Here is a 24,165-nt window from a genome sequence, read left to right on the forward strand (position 1 = left end):
TAACTCGGTTCTTGTGTTGTCTTGGAAAAATGTGCAGTCCTAGAGGGCAGCCTGCTCTGCTCTCATAAATTGTGCAAAGTATCCCAATAGTGAGATTTAGCTTAGGAATTGCACAAACCTAGCTAACAGTCTGTCTTCAGCTCGAAAACTTTTCAGAGCATGCGAGGCAACCAGATCCACTCAACCTAGGAATAGTGTAGAATCATTCTTCAGCTGTTGTCCACTACATGTGTCGGTAGGTTGATCGGTTCCCTCTAGAAATCGCAATTCTTCCTTGCGTGCATGAAAACCTTTCTCGAAAAAGAAAAAAGCAAAAAGAAAAAAACATCCCTATAAAATAGGGATCTATTTTTAACAAGCGGGAGTTACACTCGAGTTGATTTTAGAAACTTCTTGCCAAGTGTTGTTTTTCCCTAGATTTGTGGCTTGCACGTCATAAGCCCTAAATCTATCAAATCTATTTAAACGACACCTTAGATCTCATTCTATACATTCGATCTTGGAGCTCTCGCATTGTCGAGGCATCTAGGAACCTTTGGCGCATCTTTTCCGGGTAAGTTTTTCTTTTTAAGTCTTTTGCTGATTTTTCTGTCACTTTTCTTTTCTTGCCTTGTGTGAGTGTTGTTTTGCATGTTTTACTGAATGACTTCTGGCTTTTTAGTTTATTTTAACGTGTATAAGTGTTGTTTCAATTTTTGCATTGCATTTCCTTAGTGTGCATGCATGACCCTATTTTTACACTAATGGTTGACGTTGCAAAGACTCTCTTCATGATCTCTGTTGTTCTTCCGTTTGACTGATTCTTACACTTGCTTTGATTGCATGCATGTCCATTCACTCATATCTCCACCATATTTTCCCATGCATTCAAATCTACTCATTTTCAAGTTGCCCTTGGGCAGATTTGGATTTCCTTGGCTCAGATCTTGCTTTGGCCAACATGCACTACGCATTCTTGGACCTCAAGGTTCTGCCTTTGCTCCATGAATTGTATAGAAGCTTCTTGTCACTGCCCTCCATCTGGGCTCTGTGCAGTTCTGGGAGACAGTTCCCAGTCTTGCCCACTCTGACTATACAATGCGTAGCTCCTGCCAACAACATAGCGATACTGAACTATGTATTGCGCAGTTCCAGTCCATAGTCAACCTCACTAGACTTTGCTCTGCGCAGTTCCATTCAACAACACATCTCACTGGTAGTTGGGACTGCGCAATGTACAATTCCAGCTTACAGTCCCCAACCTCTAAGAGTCACTACTGTGAAATCTTTCCCAGTAGTTACCCAACTTGTTGCATGATTGATCCTTAAAGTGCTATGTGTTTTTAAACTGACATTGTCTTACCATGAGTGTTCGCTTTGTCTTGAGGTACATCAGTTGTTGAGCATCTCTCAGTAGTACATGCATCATGGTTTCCAAGAGAGTTGGATCAAAGGACATTGTAGAGAGCAACATTGGATATGTAGTTGAACAAGTGCCTATGAATTTTCCTATTTATGTAGACACAGAATAGTTTGTAGAAAAGTAAATGAAGATCACATGGAAAGAAATAAGGGCATATTTCCAGGTAGTTTCAAGGAAGATCTGGAAGATCAACAACTCTATGTCAACATTAACAAGTCAGGCTTGTACAAGATTGCATGTAGGTACCCCGCCTTCCCATGTACGGATGTCATTGACTGGGTTGTCTCACATATTGATACTGAGACAATGACATTGAGTAATACCAGTGGAACATAGCTTGACACCTTCATGATGGAAAACTACCATCATATATATCACTTGTCGTAGCTGTTGAATCACATGGATGCACTATTCTTTGCTCCAAATAGTAACGTGAATACTAGAGATATCATTAAGCGTTGGGTAAAGGCTTACCAACTCTTGGTCATCTTCACATGTTTCTTGTATGGTGGAGAGAACATAGAGACCTTCCCATGAAGTTGGGTGATTATGTTAGATCAGTTGGCAAATGAAGGAAGTCCCTTCAACTGGTTAAACATGGTGACTCTTTGGCTGAAAGTGCATGTGTCTAATGCCTGGAGTCTTCCTAAGGATGGAAAAGCAATATTATTTATGTCCACATACCTACTTGATGAAATCTGTGCCCAACAGTAGTTCCTTGGCATGGGTTGGACATGGACATTGTCAGAGGACACTATGAAAATTTATTGCAAGTTTCTCTCTGAGTGAAGCTATCAAAGAGTCATGACGAGACTGTCTGGACACTTCATCGCACCACTGTACAAGATTATCTATGAATGGGATCTACCTTGCATGTCCCAAGAAGCGATGTAGGCATTGATCAACATTGCAGATTGGTATGCCTCACCCGATGGCACCTTCATGAGGATGTTTAGCATGGAGAAGCCTCTACATGATCTACCAAGGTTTTCCATAGACAAGATGGTCATGCAAGAGGTTTCATACCAAATATCCACAAGGTTATCATCAGGACTGCGCAGGAGGAAGAAGGCACTATGGCCCACTCTTCCTTTCTAGATTGTATTGTATGAGATTCATATTTTAAAGGACGCAGATGTCGAGGCCGATGACTTGAAGAAGTTCTTATTCGACACTAAGATTTTCAATCCGTATGACCCTCACTGCATATGCAAAGACAAAAATGCAAAGGTGTACTATCCATGGATCCACGAGAGATGTCATCGGTGAGAGGAAGATCCTTTGAGGTATTGTTGCAACACCTCTAGGCTCAATGAACCGATCAACATAGCGGTAGAATGGAAAGAAACACTCCATGTAGAAACAACATGGGAAGAAACAACAACAGCAGTAGTGAGCAGTAAACTGGTATAAGAAAAAGGAAAGAGGAAGATTTTTGAGAGAACAGAGCTAGAGAAAAGATACAAGTTTAAAGAGGATCCACTTGTTGAGAAAGTAGCTTTGGAGATAGAGGCAAAGAGGTGACCCCGCAAAGGGAGAATAGCGCAGAGAAATAGGGAGAAGAAAAGACAAGAAGAATTAGAAAGGAAGTTGCAAGAGGTAGAGCAGAAGCTCAGAGAAGAATAGAAGTTGTGCAGAAGAGAGAGGGAAGCACAATAGGAACATGATCAAGAACACAACGAAGTGCAAGGTACACTGTCAGAGTAAATTGTGTCGATATAGGTTGAAGACTTAGATCTACCAGCAGCAGTTGAAGAGCATGGTGAGCAACGACAGGGATAGGAAATTTCTCAATAGGATGAATAGATTATTAAACAGATGATTGAATAGATGGACATGAATATGGTACAAGAGCAGCAAGATTAGGATACCAACCTCATGCCAAGAGTAGCTGAGCTCACTTCACAAGCTTCACCACCATTGACATTAGAGCAAGTCCCAAGTGAACAAGGGGAGACTCTTCTCCTTGATGATGATCTGGAGATGGATGTGTGCAATCTTTCATTTGACGAGTCACAACAAAGGATTGTACAAGAAAGAAGAAATAATCTTCTAGATGATTATACATCACTTGCACACATAGAAGAAAGGGTGATTGTACCATATGTGAGAAGACATCTAGTTGCCACGACCAAGGGTTATAAGGCTTCTGCAGAAGCCACAAGTTCAATGGTCACGTTCTTGATATCAGAGAATGATCAAATTGCAAAGAACTTACAAGAGGCTAGGAAAAAAATATAGCGGTTTGCGAGATCTGCTATGAGAGAGATGAAGAAAGCAATATTGGCAGAGATATCTACGTTGGAGGCCACCATGCTGACATTGTATAGAATATTTGTCACCATGCACAAAGCGGTTGCCCATCTATATGGCTTTCAGTAGAAGTGCACGCAGACAACCCAAAATCTCAAAGACATTCATGTTGCTATCAGTCACATGCAGGAGTGGACAATGAGCTACAAGGGAGCCTTGGTTTACTTGCATAAGAAGATGAAGCCATAGGCCGAGCTAGACAAAGCACAAATTCAGATGTTAATATGGAACTATGAGCAACTCCCTCCACTCATCACTACCATTGAAGCTTCCTATGCATGGTTGTTCAGGAGTCTGGATGTCATAGTGCAAATGCACAAGATTCATTGCATCAGAACCCTCACAGAGGATATAAGGAAGAAATGAGTGTTATATGGAATTTATACCTACGGATAAGTACATCTTCCCTAAGTTGGTAGTTACACTTAGAACAATAGAAGGAAAGTGGTTTAACCTTTTCCTACAATAGATATATAAGATGAAGGAATCTACTTGTGATCTTTCACTTCCTTTGATCTCCTTTGAATTGCTCCTGTCGCTCCCGTTTAAACAAGATTCGCTCAATTGGTACCTGCCAACAAAAACAGAAGAAGACAACAATCAAAGTATATTATCTATCTACTATAAACAAATGGAATCAACAAAATTTGAACATACATTCATGATGGATATAGACAAGAATATGGGAAAAGGAACAAACAACTTTATTGATTGATAGAAGGAGAAGTTACACCCAATGTGGTTTGATCCCATATCACTCATCCAACTTATTCCAAACCCTCATCACACCAATGGCAAATCAATCCAGCAGCATATAATTACTTGACAATGAATTCAAGTCTCAAACCAACAGAATTTCACTACAATATCCAAATTCCATCCCCTGATCACTATCATGAGTGGTCAGTTTATAGGGAAATGCAAGTGGTTTTTTCATAAATTGGGCATTGAATGGTTTTCACAAATTGGAGTTAATTTCCATGGAGAAAGGGATGAGAGGATAAAGGCATAATTGATCCATAGCCTATCCAAATTCGAGCTCATAGGATGAGATACGAGTTGGGCACCCTTCTAGAATGCTCTAGAATCAAGGAATATTCCTAGAATCGTATTCCAATTTTTCTCATTCTTGCCCAGTGTAGGTATAAGTGGGCCTAAGTGCACTGCATTGTAAGTTTGAATGGGCCTACCTACTTTGTAGCATAGTTACCCCTGACCAAGGCTGCGCTGGTGTCCCAATGAGGCATTTCAACAGGGTTTCAAGCTAGGAAACTTTGATGGATGAAAGCATTCAATTTGATGACTTGTTTAGGGCATGTAGCAACTGAATTAGGGTTTGATGAGCCCTAATTATACTAATATGATTGCATAGAGTGATGTGCTCAAATAGACCTGTAACAACATGTCATGTTGGATGTCGAGGAGTAGATAAAGCAGTTGATGTGCAAGGCCACCAGTGATGACTTATAGTTCAGCGCAAATAACTTGCAAAAGTACGTCGGTGGTCCAGCCACACTTAAGACAATGTTTCACATGCTTTAGGATGAGTTGGACAAAGGTTTCAAAATCATATACACGGAAGCCATGGAGGAAAGAGTTTTATTTGGCAAATACATCATCAAACGGTACAGGGACACTATAGCACAATACCAATCTTGGTATCATCTCATCACTGAAGATCACTGTGAGGAGGTTACCGAGTTGGTCTTTCCACAAGACCCTGAGTGATGTTGTTTGTATCAGTCTAACTAAAGCCTAGATTTTCCCACATGGGTATATGTGGAAATTGTATGTGGGTATATGTGAAAATTAGCTTTGGAGATAGAGGCAAATAGGTGACCGCGCGAAAGGAGAGTAGCATAGAGAAAGAGCGAGAAGAAAAGATAGGAAGAATCAAAAAGGAAGTTGCAGGAGGAAGAGCAGAAGCTTAGAGAATAATAGGACTTGCACAGAAGAGAGAGGGAAGCACAAAAACAACATGATTAAGAACAGGACGAAGTGCAAGGTGCACTGTCAGAGTAAACTAAGTCGATACAGGTTGAAGACTCAGACCTGCTAGCAGCAGATGAAGAACATGGTGAGCAGCCATAGGGACAAGAACTTTCTCGACAAGATGAATATATGATTGAACAAATGATTGAATAGATGGACACAAAGATGGTACAAGAGCAGCAAGATCAAGATACCGACCTCATGCTAAGAGCAGCCGAGCTCACCCCACAGGCTTCACCAACTTTGACATTAGAGTAAGTCCTGAGTGAACAAGGGGAGACTCTTCTCCTTGATGATGATCTGGAGATGGATGTGTGCAATCTCGCATTTGACAAGTCATAACAAAGGATTGTACAAGAAAGAAGAAACAAGCTTCTAGATGATCATACATCACTTGCACACATAGAAGAAATGCGGATTGTACCATATGTGAGAAGACATCTAGTTGCCATGATCAAGGCTTCTAAGGCTTGTGCAGAAGCCACAAGTTCAATGGTCAAGTTCTTGATATCAAAAAATGATCGAATGGCAAAGAATTTGCAAGAGGCTAGGCAAAAAATACAATAGTCTGTGGGATCCACTATGAGGGAGACCTAGAAAATTTTAGGGGCTAATGTTCACCTAGTGGGCTAATTTTCCATGATTTTTCCATAAAAAAGATTCACCAATTTCCAATTTTCATAAAAGATCATTCGCCAAAAATTTAGAATATAAAGTTATTTTATGTTAAAAATCGCCAACATTATATAGAGACTATATATAAAATCATTATAAATTTGAATAATTTTAAAAATATATCAATAAACATTTTATAGTTTTCATATTAGGGATTAGTGAGATTCACTAATGTTTTTAAACTTCAAGAAAATTTTCCATCCTTAAAATTTTCCTTGGAGAGATAGGAAGAAAGCAATATTGGTGAAGATATCACCCGATGCAATGAGTGCTAAGTGAACTATTCAAAAATCATGAGAAATTAGTCACTTTACGACTACCTCTCATGGAAATGGTCATACTTTGAATGACTTACTTAACGCAGTTGAATCCCAAAAAATGATATCTACTGTATAACATATTTGTCACCGTACACAAAGTGGTTGTCCATCTATATCACTTTCAGTAGAAGTGCACGTAGAAAACCCAAACTCTCAAAGACATTCATGTTGCTGTCACGCACATGCAGGAGTGGAAAATGAGCTACAAGGGAAGATTGCTTTACTTTCACAAGAAGATGAATCCATAGACTGAGCTAGACAAAGCACAGAATCAAATGTTAATCTGGAACTATGAAAAGCTCCCTCCACTCATCACTACCATTGAGGCTTCCTATGCACGGTTGTTCACGAGTCTAGATGTCATAGTACGAATGCACAAGATCCATTACATCAAAACCCTCACAGAGGATAGAGGGAAAAAACGAGTCATGTCGGATGCCGATGAGTACATAAAGCAATTGATGTGTGAGGCCACCAGTGATGACTTATAGTTTAGTGCAAAGAACTTGCAGAAGTACGTCGATGGTCCAGCCACACTCAAGATAATGTTGCACATGCTTTAGTATGAGTTGGACAGTGGTTTCAAAATTATATACACAGAAGCCATGGAGGAAAATGTTTTATTTTACAAAGACATCATCAAATGGTACAGGGACACTATAGCGCAGTACCAATGTTGGTATCATCTTGTCACCGAAGATCACTGCGAGGAGGTTACTGAGTTGGTATTTCCATAAGACCTTGAGTGATGTTGTTTTTCTTTTTAGTCTAACTAAAGCCTAGTTTGTCCCACATGGGTATATGTGTAAATTGTATTATTGTAAATATGTTGTAAGTGAAATTCCAAGTTTCATTAGTGGAATGTAAACAATCACTATTTTAATGTGAAGCATCATGAGGGTAGTTCAAGAGTCAAAGGGGAATGTCAACGGTCACCCCACCCTTGTTTATAGATAGAACCTCATAACTCATAGTAGAGGCTTTTGGGAGCCAAGCTTTTGACTAGGCATTGCTTACAGAAGGCTTGGAGAGTATTGTGATGAGCCTTGGCTTCTGTACATTGTAGAGTATGTACATCTCATTGGAGTAGTAGGCAGTGTTGACTGTAATGTTCCACTATTGGGGCAAGTGGCTGTCATGGTGTATGTATGGATGGAACTTTCACTTTATATAATATAATAAACTCAACACATTTTCATGCATATGTTGTTATTGTAGAATTGGACTATTCTGGTTTCTTTAACAATGTATGTTTTTTAAGTTACGCATTTATGTGTGTACTATTTTATATATGATTGTATGAATCTTGTTGGAGACTTGTTGTTGGTTTAACCTGTCACCTTTGATTGTGGGCTACTCCACTTCCATCCGATGATGTCCTTCTGCTCATGTGTTCCTTTCAGGCTGCATATTATTACAGGCTTCTAAGGGACACACTTCCTTTTCCCCTTTGTGTGTTAGAACCCCCCATGCATCTCCCTTGACTCGCCGCAAGGTCACATAATTTCTTCCGACAAGGATATCACACTTACCTTTGTGTGCTCCTGAAGTCAAGGAACTATTGTACTACCCACTGTTGGGACTCCTACTCCAAATGGTCTGAGGTCTAGTTGGGACTTCTTACTGGGGAGACCCCATGACATGTTGGAGGGTCCAGCACCATCAACATTTTTGGAGCTAGAAGGAGGGCCAAATGAGGAGTTGTGTCCTCAAAGTACTTTTTGAATCTTTTTACATCTTTCATGACTTACATTACAATCCAAACTCTAACATGTCTATCTCATGGACATGATTTTGAAGTATCGGAGGATCTTTACAATGACTTGTCACATAATAAATATGATGGTGAAGGTGGAGCATCCTTGCTTAGTCATGGAGTTTCCTTCATGGGATTCTGTGAAAGGAATGAAATCCATGAGGATCATGTTGCTTGCTTGTTGTTTGCATTCATGTTCCGAGGGCACGCACTACAATGGTGTGTCACATTTCTCGCAACATCAATTCACTCTTATGATCAGTTGATCACAGATTTGGCCTGTGATTTCTATCATTATGATTGTACAGCACTCAATAAAATAATTCTGGAATTATAGAAAGCACCAGATGAATCCCTTTTTCAATTTTGGGATCACTTTCATAATATCGCATTTCAAATCCTTGAAGATGAAATTGATTGGAAATTTCTCAATGAAATATTTGAGTGTCTACTTCACATATCTGAAAATATGCATATCTTATAACAATTCGAACCCCTCCCATCATACCTCGGTGTTAGAGCTTCCAAATCGAAGATGGACAAGGTTGTTGTCACAAGTGACTGCCAATCCTTCACTTCTGATCAAACAACTATGGCTCCGTAGTGCGAGGTGAGAGAAGGTGCACACACATTTGTTAAACCGTAACATCCTCCTACCCCACGTGCTCTAGATATTTGTGCATATTTGGCTTGCAAGCCTATTGGTAGTCACGTGAACTTGTTCTCTCAATCCCCATCCTCTCATTCTATTGATCCTCCGAATTGTACTATGTTGTGTTCTCTCATTCCGGACTTCACATTCATTGTTCACAAGGATCAAGTTGTCGACATAGTTAGTGTTGAGCAGCCAACTTGCGCTATCATTTATGATGCGTATGTGTCATAATCTAAAGAAGAACTCATGGCAAAGGATGACCTCCTTCCGTCCACGCCTCATCCACTTTATCCTAACATCTTTTGTGATTATGCCATTTTTTATTTTCCTTGTGAGATGTCCCTACTTCCGATCATTTATAGAACACACCCGATGTCATTTTTTCATTTGATTGGGGAGAGGACACATATTTATTTCTAAATCCACCCAATCTGTCATATTTTCTTTATCAAAACTCAGAGGGTGAACATTCTTGTTTCTCATCAACCCCTCTATATGATTCGTCAGATCATGATGATGCTAATGAACATATCAAATTTTATGATCATGGCTATCATAATATCTTTACTCCTTCATTCGATCATGATGTTGATTCATTCATCGTTGATCTTTCTAAGTCACAAATATTTGATGATCTACCTATTGATGAAGTGGAAACCCCTCAAGATGTCGAGGCACTTCATCCTGAGCTGATGGTTATGTCAGGTCCTCACTGCCTTGAGGTTAGTTCCACTCCTCGTCAGAAATCTATTTAAACACTCCAGGGTCTTTATCACTCTCTTTTTTGCATTGAAGATCAATTTGATCCACATATTTCACATCCTCCACTTGTATCACATTATCCAATCACTCATGCATTGGAGGAGTCATACACAATGAGAATTATTGTGAAAAATAAGTTGTCTTCCTTCTTCATGTTTTCCCATTTGTCATGGTCAAAAGAGTGTACATGCTCATCGTCTGCGCACAGCATGTTGCAACATTGTGGTACATCCACAGAATGTTTGTCTTGCACTTTTACTCTTTTCTTTCCTGTGGATTATTTTTAATTTTGAGCGTGTTGGTCTTCACTATTTTATCTTTCTTGTGTGATGGTTTACATGCTTATCTTTCTTGTCAACCATGCCTTCACCAACATGGGTCAACCAATGCATCAGAGAAAGCATTGGAGATATCACTTTATGTGAGTAGGCCCATGAACTATTTAGCGCAGGAGTAAGAGTAGTGTTTTCTTTTTGTTTGCTTTTCATTATTTCTTTGTTTTTCTTTCATGTTTTTCTTTGCTTACTTGTTTTGATTGTTTGTTTGTTTTCTTGTTTTGTACCCATAGGTTTAGCTTCACATGAAACCGTCGTTGGCTCTTGAGACAAGCAAGGTGAAATACAAGAGGACTTGTACAACGATAAAAAATTGGTTATATGTTGTCCTCTCTCTTTATGAAGGGATTGTTGCCTTCAATGGATGATACCCTGATGGAAAATATGTTTTGTTTAGACTGAGTCTTGGTGAAAACACAATGCTTGCATTTTTAACTAGTATCGCCTACTCTAATTGGTTTTCTATATTCATTTAACCATTTTCATCTCAGTTAAGTAGAATAAGGTGAGGGGAAAAACCTTAACAAGTATGTCACAGGTATATATAACATCTCTGAAGGGACAACCTCTTATGCTCTCAATAAGTTAGGATCCCTCTTTCACCTCATGAAAGATAAATAAGTGCCTATGCACAATTCTTGAAAATGAAAAAATGAAAAAAATAGTAATAGTAATAAAATAAAGGCAAAAGAAGAGAAAGGCTTCTTGGGCAGAGAGGTGATGCAAGTAAATCTGCCAGGGTAGTGACCAGGCTCACTCGTAGCTGATTGATTCTTTTTTTCCTACGTGACTCCGTCGAGGTACTATCTAGGCCTACTAGAAGCAGAGAAACACTAGAGATGCAACTAAAACTCGGATAGTTATATTACTTGTGCACCAATATACCCCTCATCCCCAATCAAAACAACTCATTTGACTTGACTTGGTATGTGTGTTGACAAATCAAGAGAATGACAGGGACTATATATTTAATTCAAGCTAGTGTAGAAGCCATGATGATTAAAGAATCAAAAAATACTTCTGGAGGAGTTAGACCCACTTTACACGAAAGAAGGTCCATACAAAGATTTAGAGTTCTACCAGTGTGTTGCCAATGTTGTAGAGGCTACAAACACCCTCCAAAATTTTTCCTTAGATTTGTTTTGGAGCCTCCCTACCAAAATCCTAAGTAGCTTGTCCTACGTTGCCCAGGTACTTGTGTTTTCAATTGAGTTTATCTATGGCTTCACAACTTGTCTTTGATAACTTGTCTTGTTTTATAACCACAAGCTAACCTCCTGTGACTTGGTTTGAGCCTGGTTCTTGTGCGGTCTTGGAAAAATGCATAGTCCTAGAGGGCAACCTGTTGTGCTCTCAGGAATTGCGCAGAGCAACCCAATGGTGAGCTTTGGCTTAGGAATTGTGAAGACCTAGCTGACAGCCAGTCTATAGTTGGGAAATTGCGGAGAACATGAGAGGCATCTAGAGCCACTCAGCCTAGGAATTGCATTGAAGCATTCTTTAGCTAATGTCCGCTGAATGTGTTGGTAGGTTGCTCAGTTCCCTCTAGAACTGCGCAATTCTTCCTTGCATGCATAAAAACTTTTCCCAAAAAACAAAAATGCAGAAAGAAAAAAGCATCCCTAGAAAATAAGGATCTATTTTTAGCAAGCAGGAGTTACACTTGAGTTGATTTTAGAAACTTCCTACCAAGTGTCGCTTTTTCCTAGATTTGTGGCATACACGTCATAAACCTTAAATATATCAAATATATTTAAATGATGCCTCAGAGCTCATTCTACACGTTCGATCTTGGAGCACTAACATTCTCGAGGAATCTAGGAACCTTCAGAATAGTAGTCGCAAATTTTTTGGGTAAGTTTTTATTTCTAAGTCTTTTGCTGCTTTTTCTATTGCTTTTCTCTTCTTGGCTTGTGTGAGTGTTGTTTTACATGTTTTACTAAACGACCATTGGAGTTTCAGTTTATTTTAACTTGTAGAAGTTTTGTTTCAAGTTTTTCATTGCATTTCTTTAGTGTCACATGCATGACCCTGTTTCTGCATTAATGGTTGTTGTTGCGTCGAATCTCTTCATGAGATTTGTTGTTCTTCCATTTGACTGATTCTTTCACTTTCTTTGATTGCATGCATGTCCATTCACTTAGATCTGTACCATATTTCCCATGCATTTATATCTACTCATTTTCAAGTCACCCTTGGGCAAATCTAGGTTGCCTTGGCTCAAATCTTGCTTTTCCTAGCATGCACTACACATTCGTGGACCTCAAGGCTATGATTTGGCTCCAATATTTTCGTAGAAGCTTCTTGTCACTAGCCTCCATGTGTTCTTTGCACAGTTTTGGGAGAGAGTTCCCAGTCTTTCCCATGGGGACTGTACAATGTGCAGTTCCAACCAACAACCCAACCAGACTGAACTACGAATTGCACAGTTCTAGTCCACCGTCAGCCTCACTGGATTGTGCTCTGTGTAGTTCTAGTCAACAACACATCTCACTGGAAGTTGGGATTGCACAACGTACAGTTCGAGATGACAGTCCCCAAGCTCTAAGAGTCACTACTGCGTAATATTTCCCATCGGTTACCCATCTTGTTGCATGATCAATCCTTGAAGTGCTATTTGGTTTTAAACTGACATTTTCTTGCCATGAGTGTCCACTTTGTCTCCAACTACATTAGTTATTGAGCAGTCTCTGAATAGTACAAGCATCATGGTTTCCAAGTTAGTTGTATCAAAGGACATTATAGAGATCAACACTAGAGATGTAGTTGAATAGGTGCCTATGAATTTGCCTATCTATGTAGACACACAATTGTTCGTAGAAAAGGACATGAAGATCACATGGAAAGAAATAAAGGACATATTTGCAGGCAGTTTCAAGGAAGATCTGGAAGATTGACAAGTCTATATCAACATTCACAAATCAGACTTGTACAAGGTTGCATGTAGGTACCATGCCTTCCCATGCGTGGATGTCATTCATTGGGTTGTCTCATATACTGATCCTGAAACAATGACCTTGAGTAATACCAGTGGAACAAATTACCACCTTAAGGACGGAAAACTACCATCATATATATTACTTATCGCAAATGGTGAATTGCATGGATGAATTATTCTTCGCTCCCAACAACAATGTGAATACTAGAGATATCATGAAGCATTGGGTAAAGGAGCCATCAAAGTTCAGGATGACACCCAACTAGGTATACAGGACAAAATCACTCAGGAAGGCATACCAACTCTTGGTCATCTTTGCAAGTCACTTTTATGGTCAAGAGAGCATGGACCTTCTCGTAGAGTTAGGTGATTATGTTAGATCAGTTGGAAAGTGAAGGAAGGCCCTTCAACTGGTCAAACATGTTGGCTCTTCAGTTGAAATTGCATGTGTCTAATTCCTAGAGTCCACCTAAGGATTGACAAGCAAGATCCTTTATGTCTGCATTCTTGCTTGATGCAATCTGTGCCCAATAACAGCTCCTTGGCATGGGTTGAACATGGGCACTGTCAGAGGATGCTATGAACATTTATTGCAAGTTTCTCTCTGAGTGAAGCTACCAAGGACTCATGACAAGACTGTCTGACCACTTCATCACCCCACTGTACAAGATGATATTCGAACAGGATTTGCCTTGCATGTCCCAAGAAGCGATGCAGGCATTGCTCAACATTGTAAATTGGTATGCCTCACTCGATGGCACCTTCATCAGGATGTTTGGCACGAAGAAGCCTTCGCATGAGCTACCAAGATTTGCCATGGAAAAGCTGGTCATGCAAGAGGTTTCATACCACATATCCATAGGGTTATCATCAGGACTGCATAGGAGGAAGAAGGAACCATGGCCCACTCTTCCTTTGTGGATTGGGTTGTACGCGATCCATACTTTAAAGGATGTAGATATCGAGGCTGATGACATGAAGAAGTTTGAATTGAGCACCAAGAGTTTCAATCCGTATGACCGTCACTGCATATGCAAAGAGCACAATGCGAAGGTGTACTACCCATGGATCCATAGGGCATGTCATTAGCTAGAGGAAGGTCCTTAGAGGTATTGCTACAAATCCTTTAGGCTCCAAGAACTTGTCAAAATAGCAATATAATGGGAAGCAAGACTCCACGCAACAACATGATGAGAAGCAACAACAACAAAAACAACGAGAAGCAAACTAACACAAGACAAAGGCAAGAGGAAGATTTTCGAGAGCCTAGAACACATATTTCAATAAATTTGGAATTAAATAGAGGATATGGAATTTCAAAATAACCAAAAAACTAAATTCTAGTGATGTCCTTGTAATAAAATGTTTCCAATTTTAATGAAATATGTATTATAGAGGTAAAGCAAAGATACAAGTTGAAAGAGGATCCACTTGTTGGTAAAGTATCTTTGGAGATAGATGCGAAGAGGCGACAACATGAAAGGAGAGTAGAATAGAGAAAGAGGGAGAAGCAAAGACTGGAAGAAGTAGAAAGGAAGTTATAGGAGGTAGAGTAGAAGCTCATAGAAGAACAAGAGTTGTGTAGAAGAGAGAGGAATTTGCAGCAAGAATAGGAATAGGAGGAAGTGCAAGGCACACTGTTAGAGAAAATATGCCAATACAGGTTGAAGACTCCAATCCTCCAGCAACAGATGAAGAACATGGTCAGAAGTCGCAGGAATAAGAACTTGCTCAACAAGATGAATAGATGATTGAACAGATGGACATGGAGATGGTACAGGAGTAGTAGGATATGAATACTAACCTCATGCCAAGAGCAGTCGAGGTCACCCCATAGGCTTCACCACTTTTGGCAATAGAGAAATCCCGAGTGAACAAGGAGAGACTCTTCTCCTTGATGATGAACCAGAGATGGATGTGTACAATATGGAATTTGATGAGTCATGGCAAAGGATTGTACAAGCATGAAGAAAGCAACTTCCAAATGATCATACATCACCTACACACATAGAAGAAAGGGTGATTGTACCAGATTTTAGAAGACATCCAATTTCCATGGTTGAGGGTTCTAAGGCACATGCAGAAGCCATGAGTTCAACGATCAAGTTCTTGATAGTAGAGAATGATCCAATGGCAAAGGAATTGCAAGAGGCCAGGCATAAAATATAGAAACCCATAGGATTCACTATTACAGAGATGAAGAAAGAAATGGCGATGGAGATATCTACATTGGAGGCCACCATGCATTAGTGTATAGCAAATTTCTCATCGTGCGTAAAGCGGTTGTCCATCTATATGGATTTTAGCAGAAGTGCGTGCAGACATCCCAAACTCTCAAATACATTAATTATGTTATCGCACACATGAAAGAGTGAACAATGAGGTACAAGGGATCCCCTCTTTATTTGCACAAGAAGATGAAGCTAGAGGATGAGCTAGACAAAGCACAAATTCAGATGTTATTCCAGAACTACGAGTAGGTCCCTACGCTCATCACTAGCGTTGACGCTTCCTATCAAATGTTTTTCGAGAGTCTGGATGTCATAGTGTGAATGCATAAGATCCCTTCCATCAGAACCCTCAGAGAGAACAAAAGGAAGAACCAAGTCATGATGTATGTCAACGAGTACATACAACAGTTGACGCATGAGCCCACTAGTGATGACTTGCAGTTCAACACAAAAAACTTGCAGAAGTACATCGGTGGTCCAACCACACTCAAGACAATGTTTTGCATGCTTGAGGATGAGTTGGGCATAGGTTTCAGAACCATATACCCAAAATTCATGGAGGCAAGGGTTTGCTTCGACAAAGACATCATCAAACAGTACAAGGACATTATAGTGCAGTACCAAGATTGGTATTAGTTCATCACTGAAGATCACCATGAGGAGGTTTCTGAGTTGGTCTTTGCATAAGACTTCGAGTGATGTTGTTTGTGTTTTCAGGCTAACTAAATCCTATTTTTTCCCACATGGGCATATGTGGAAATTGTATTATTGTAAATAAGTTGTAAGTAAAATTCCAAGCGTCATTAGTGGAATGTAAATAATCACTATTGTAATGTGAAGTGCCGTGAGGGAAGTCAAAGAGTTAAAGGGGAATGTCAATGGTCTCCCCGCCCGTTTTTATATATAGAACCTCATAACTCATAGTAGAGGCTTTTGGGAGCCAAGATTTTGACTAGGCATTGCTTACAGAAGGCTTGGAGAGTATTGCGACGAGCCTTCTCTTATCCACAGTTCAGAGCGAGTACATCTCTTTGGAGGAGCAGGCAGAGTTGACTGTAATTTTCCACTATTGGGGTTAGTGGTTGTCATGGTGTATGTATGGATGGAACTTTCAGTTTATATAATATAATAGAGCCAACACGTTTTCACGGATATGTTGTTATTGTAGTTTGACTATTTTGGTTGCTTTAGCAATGTATGTTATTTAACTTACGCATTCGTTTATGAACTATTTTGTATATAATTGTATGAATCTTGTTGGAGATGTGTTGTTTGTTTAACTTGTCACCTCGGATTGTGGACTACTCTTCTTCCAGCCCGTGATGTCCTTTTGCTCGTGTGTTCCTTTCAGGTTGTGTACTATTACAAGCTTTTAAGGGACACAATTCCTTTTCCCCTTCGTGTGTCATAACCCCCCATGCATCTCTCTTGACTCGCCGCAAGGTCACAAACTTGCTTCTGACAATGGTATCACACTTACCTCTGCACGCTACTGCAATTAAGGCACTGCTGTACTACCCACTACTGGGACTCCTACTCCAAACAATCTGAGGTTTAGTTGGGACTTCTCACTAGGGATATCCCGTGACATGTTGGCGAGTCCAACATCGTCAATACCAACATCATAAGAACAGAAATACCATAAACATATCAGCCATCCAAATCCACACATACATCAATACATTTACACATGAAAATCAAGGGTATGAATTTCTCATTAATGAATGAAATGAACCAACCAGAGATGGGATTACCATGTTCCACCCAACCATAGTGTGGCTGAGCCAAATATCTCTTAAGTCATTCACTCTCATGCCATATTCCAAGCATGAATTCGGGACCTCATAGAACACATCAATCAAAACTCATCTAGGGCTTCCAAAGGCCATCCACCTCAACCCATCAAAAAGTGATTCCACCTCATGGTAGGACATCACAACACCATCATCAGCTTGGTCTCCATCCAATTCTTCCATGACTTTTAGAGTGTTTGTTCCAAGCAAGGCTTCCAGGACTAGTAACTCAACCCACAGTTGGTGTTGGGCTTCCAGAGCATTTTTCCAACCAAGGCTTCCAGGTCTAGTAACTCAACCCACAAAGGGCTTCTAGAGTTCTTTTCCAACCAAGGCTTCCAGGACTAGTAACTCAACCCAAATTGTTACAGGGCTTCGACAAAGTTTGTCCAACCAGGGCTTCCACGAACTAATAACTCAACCCAAGCTAAGGAAACATGCAAAGCAACCAACAACAAATAATGAAAGTAAAGCCACAATCACCATGGCTATCCAGGAAATCGCAAGGCTAGGTAATCCACTGTCAATTCAGGCAATCCTCCATTCCAATGACATATCACAACTAAGAAACCACATCCATATGTCATGCATGCCAAAACTAGTGAAGAAATCACACATGAAACTTGGTACCTGCAACTAAATATGATGTACATGCTGATCTTGATGCCTTCTTGTGCTTTCCTTCTCTGCCTTTGCCTTCTTGCTCCAAAAATCTAAGTATGCCACACCCTCCAAGAGTGCTATGATAAAACTATAAGTATCCAAGAGTATGAAAGAGAGAGAAAATAATGAGAGAGAGCTCCAACACTGAACTAACAAAAGGTTACCAATTTATCATCAAAAGCCTTTTTATGGATGAGGTCTCTATTTTCTTTATTTTCCATTATTTTCCTTCATTTTCCTCCTGGCATGCAACCTGTGACCTTTCACTTCCTTTTTCTCCTAATTTCATTTATTTTCATAAATAATTATGTCAAAAATGCCGTTTTTCCTTTCCAAAGCCTTAGCCATTGCCTTTGCCAATCTCCTTAGCCATTAACAATCACAAGTGATCCCCATCACTAGGATTTTCCCAACATTCAGATTGGAATAAGTGTCCCATCAATCGTGGTTATTATTTTTCATTTATTAACTTTCATTACATGGAATTTTCAATAGGGTTGTTACAAGGATCACATAGCTTCAACAAGAATACATATAGGTAACCTTTTTCATGTGTGATTTCCCAGCTGGTCTGGACATGCATGGATTTTCATGTTGGTGTATGGTTCTATTGATGTCGGTGGCATGGTTTTGTCAGGCTATGACAATGGTTTTCAACCTAACCTTTCCTTTTTCCGGATGCCATGGTGTTGGGATGGTTAACTCGGTTTTTTAGCTTTGATTTGCTGGATGGATTTTGGAATCTAAGGTGGAGGTGGTCTCAATTTTGATTCGCAAAGGCCTAGGAATCCCTTGACCGTTTTTTGCAGGATGCACAGTAAATTCCGAGGGAGAAGTCTTGATTTAGGGCCTAGTGATCTGGGTTTGGATTGTGGTAAAGAATGAGAGACTAGTCTCAGTTTAGGGCCTAGTGATCCAGGATTAGATTGAGGTAAAGCTTGGGAGACAAGGACATAGAAAATTCCTCAAGGATAGTGATGGATTCTAGATGGCATTCCAAGTTCGATTTGGATGTGATTGGAGCACTGGTTTTGGTGTGATCATGGTTTGATGACAGTGGAGGTGGTTTAACCTCTGAATTCCCTTGGTTATTCTAGGATTGGTTCTTCTGTGAGGTCCCACATTCATGCTTTGAATATGGCATGAGGGTGACTGGCTGAAAGAAAGATTTGGTTTAGCCATGTCTATGGTTGGGTGGTAGGTGGAAGTCCCAAACTTGGTAAGATTTTCCTATGATTAATAAAAGCTATGTTCCCTTACTTTTTCTCTTGTTTATATATGGATTTAATGGTTGTCACATCTCTTATATTTATATGGTTTTATGCCGGTTATAATAATGGGTATATGACTGGTTCATGTCGTGGTTATTTCATATATTTACTTGTAATTGCTAAATTGGCTGAGGCAAGACCTAATTGATGTCATAATTGTTCAATTGAGAAGGTTGTGATCCTTTTGGTTATATTTCACAAGTGCTTTCAGTCATTCATGCCCTGTCTTATATCCTAGACCTATAGGTTACATTGATGCCAAGTGTTTGACATAATGTCAGTCCTAGTTGGGGATGCTCAAGCCTAATCCTGAGGTTGATTTTGATTTATTAGTATTCTCATCACATCTTTGATGGATTCTAGAGAGTATAACACATTTTGGGCAGAGGCCAAGATTCTGGGCTAGAAAAGTGGCTCAAATATCAGGGACACTGGAACAAGTCTACTGAAAAGAGTTCATGGATGTTGGCACATAGGATTTTGAGAGCGACTTTGGGTTCTGTACAGTATCATGCCTATAACATGAGAGCGATCAGGGGTTAAAAGGATTAAAACATCAGTGGGACTGAGGGACAAGATGTCTAACTGACTAACATTTCTCCTAAGGGTGTTTTTGCTGATGCGGATGGGTTTGGTCGATGTGTTCCATTGATTCCATTTCCTTAAGGTCACCAAGGACATTGAATCCCTTATAGTGGCCTCTCTCGTCACATGTTTACTATGGATGGACGTTTCTTAGGTAGACCTGGGAGGATGGGGTGTTACACCTACAACCTTGGAGGAGTAAGCCTCTCTAATTGGATACAATCTTTCACCTTTACGAATACATGACTTATCCTTCCTATAGAGTAACTTGTCCTAAAGATGGTAGTTAATGGTTTTGTCACCGTTGTGCACATGAATTTGACTCTGCAACTGTTGAAAAACCTCCTTAAAGTCCTTATCCTCTGAATATTCCTCTTTATATGAATCATAGGTGAATGAATCCATGTGCATTAGAGTTCCCAAAGTTTTGATCTTTAATGTGGGCGACCTTGAAAGCTTGTTGGCCAACTTGTTCATGTTCGAAATACTAAGAGGGGGTGAATCAATATTTCACTTCAATTAGTTAAATTTTAACTTTAGAGCATTAAATATCATTAACATCATATCTAAACATAAATAAGCATCACATGACATGAATAGTACACAATGATTTTTAGGTAGAAACCTTTTTGGGACAAAAACCACAGAATCCTTTTAATATATGTCTTGAAAAATTACATCAATAGGAAGCACCAACTTCCAAGATTTACAACACCAATTAAAGGTGGCATTAACCCCCTAGTTTACTAGCAATGACTAGAGGGAGGCTTCGACCCCCTGGTTTATCAACTCCTATTGACAGCCCATGCTCCAACACCCTGACTTTATCAACTCCAACTGAAAGGATCCTCCAACACCATGCACATACACCAATCACTACAATGGTCTTTGGTTTGATAGAGCAAGGATATCTGAAAATTAGATGAAGAGGCCATTCAGGCTAGATTTGTAATATTTATGTAGAAAAATATTAATGAATAAAAAAAAGGTTACGAACATTGTTAGTGTTTTTTTTACCTTCAAGTATCCACATTTAAGTTCTCATGTTTATATGATGATATCATTGTCTATTTACCACAAATGATCTATCATTTTTTGTTGTCCATAGTTCATTAACATTATTAAATCATATAGGTCATAGTTATTATTGGGTTTTTGTATAGTCATGTGATTCATGAAGAATGTGTAGAAGTGGTCCATTATAAAACTTTGACATTGTATGGGATGGTTCCTCTTACATCACTTTCTCACACCTACACATAATTAGTACCACTATTTCCTTAAAAGTTTTATATTAAGTTATATTTGAAATGTTAAAGTCATTTCATAATTTTTATTGAAGTAGTAGTTGATTTTCCTTGAATTTTATACATTTTTACTTAATTCAATAACATCATTTTCCTTTCTCTATTGTTTCATTTGTATTTTTCAACTCACTTTAAAATTTCCTTTATAATAGTAGTTCATTTAGTTTTCTAAGATTTTCTCACAGTTATATCAAAAGACATGTACTACTAGTTGATCTATATAAATCAAATGGTTGGCAAACATATATAGGTATCAAAATACTTACCTAATGATACTTCTCATGTTGCCAAACTTTAAGAAAATCATAAGAAATAACTAAATTATAACTTTGTTTTAAATTATTATTATCATTAATTATAAAAATAATCAATATATGAGTTAAACATATATACATGTAAAAAAAAAAAAAAAACAAGATTCTTAACCATGGAGATTCACCCTGAATTTACCATGGAAAATTGTAACATATAAATAGAATTTGTTACAATACCATGAGGCCAATACCATGGCTTACTAATACTGTATGCCCAAAAACTATAACTAATGTTAATATGATATATGCTCATTTGACCCTCTTTTTAATTACTCAATTTAATTAAAAACGAAAAAGAGCATAACTACATTTGAGATAATTATCAACCTTCAATTTGTGACTGGTGCTAAAAATATTCTAAAATATTCATGAAAGCTAAATTTATATCATCCACCTAATAATAATAATAGTAATAATAATTGAAACTAAAATAGAACATTATCTATATAAATTTTTTATTTCCTTCTCTTATTTTTGGTAGAAATTGTAAAATAAGTATATCAGCTAAACCTAAGTTATTTGATCTAAAACATCAATCAACCTCATTTCTAAGTGAATCTAAGTTTCACTTTTTCATACAATATTATTGTCCAAAATTATCTAAAATAATATAATTAAGGCCTTAACACTATTTTTTGAATTTTAAATAAAAAATATTATTATCATAATAAATAAATAAATAAAAATAAAAAACATTTTTCTCTCCAAAAACAAATAAATACACATCACCACCCATCCTTAAATATATTTGGAAAGTAAACTATATATATTATCATCCATCCATGATCATAAATTAGACATTATACAATTAGAGATATCATAAACGTGATATTATAAGATTAAATATGTTATAATTTTTTTCATATATATTTAATATTATTATAGTTATATAAATTAAATAGTCAATAAATATTACTAAATATCAAAATATATATTTTATGTTTTAATTTTTTTTCATTAAATTAAGTTTTATCATTATTATTACTATTATAAAATATATATGAGTTATATGTATATTAAAAAAAATCATGTAGCAAGATTTGTAATTATGGAGATTCACTTCCACTTTATCATGAAGATTCTTAATTTATAAATATGTTATTACAATACCATGGTTAACTAATTCCACATATCCAAAAATCCTTACCTTTATGAATACGGAGAAAATTTATTAGACATTTCAACCACCTTCTTATCAGTGCCTCTCCCTAGGCATGACTCTAGCAATTTATTTGTCTTTTGATCATTATTAATTTAGCATTGACTAGTGAAAATTATAAGACTTAACTTTAGAAATGAATAAAGTAATTTTTATTATTATTGAAAAAATTATTTTGTTGACATTTAATTGGACAAAAAATTGGATCTTTTATTTTAGGCTTGGTGTCATATGTCCCATGTCATTGATAAATTTTGTTAACCTTGAGCACTTACCAGTATTTACAACCATCATGCTTTTGGCAATAACCTTTTAGTTGCTCGAACTACTCTGCTTTCATGTTACCACTTGCTCATATGTGACAGTTTTTTGGTACAAGAGATAAGTTTGATTTTATTGTTTCTATACCTATCACTCTCAAGATTTACAATTTTGAAACCAACAGAACATATTATTTCCTTCTATGTAACAACAATAATGAGTTTCAGTATGGTTGCCATATTTAGCGACTTAGAGAGGTTATTGTTGGTTGTGGTTCTCTTGCTGGAAATAGCTCAGGTATGGACCTTAGTTCCTCTTTGATTGTTCCTTCGATCCTTCCTCATACAATTAGACACGACTTATTTGTCATTAAATTCGAAAAGTTTGTAGAGAGATTATGTGAATTAATAGGGGATGATCTCATGTGTGGTTTCTTCTTGAACTGCTTTGAGGAAAATGAGCATATGAAAGAATTGTGAAATTGCCATCATATATTTCATAGGAATTTCCTAGATAATTGGCTTAATCATCATTAGATGAGGTGCCTTCTCTCTATATATTTTCTTATGCCAAAGAGAATACCTAATAGCCAAGTGAGTAAACGATGGCTTGTCGATCTGATGAATTTTATCTTCAATGATGATTTAGTGATTTCGTCATAGAAGAGAGATTTTTCATGGCAAATATTGAATTGTGTGTTGTATATCTAAAAATAGATTAAAATTTATTGATCGATCTATCCATACAAGAATATGATGGTACCAAAATACCCTAAGAAGAACATGTTTTTTGTTGGTGAATTGGGTGGGTGATCACTTTCTCTTTATCTCTGCAAAATATTCTAATTATTTTTAAAACATCCACAAAGCTTAATGATTGCTTCTGAGAAATATTATGGCCTACTGGTGACTGACGAACTTTATCTTTGTGACTATGAATAATATTATTAGATTATGAAACTCCATATTATATTTAAGAAAAATTTTAATTTGCGTTTCCTAAAGGCTTCATATTTATTTGTTGGAATTTCAATCCAAGCAACCATTGAGAAATGTAACTAGTATTAGTATTCATAATTGTATCTAAGTCATGATGTAATATATTTAGCGAAAGTAAGAAAAGGGAAAATTTGTTATAAAATAAAATTTATTTATAAGCACATGTTCTTTATGTATTTTTGTTTCTAGGTCAAGCTCCCATTGAAGGATTTTAGGGTTGAGTCATAATTCATTGTAAATGTGTAGACCCTTCTTGGGCTCTCTATGTCAAAGAAAAAAAAATATATGTGTATCAAAATGTATCTAGTTCCTCCTCCACCAAGTCTGCTTCCTCATCAAGCAAGTCAGCTCCATTAAATATGATTCGACCCCATAAAAAGCTATATTTAAGTAGAGATTTCGACCTAGTATGAAATCCATATCGTGAAATAATTC

Source organism: Pinus tabuliformis, chromosome 2_1, assembly GCF_031772625.1.
Source record: "Pinus tabuliformis cultivar Carrire ecotype Pingquan chromosome 2_1, CPIR1, whole genome shotgun sequence".
NCBI classification, from domain to species: domain Eukaryota; kingdom Viridiplantae; phylum Streptophyta; class Pinopsida; order Pinales; family Pinaceae; genus Pinus; species Pinus tabuliformis.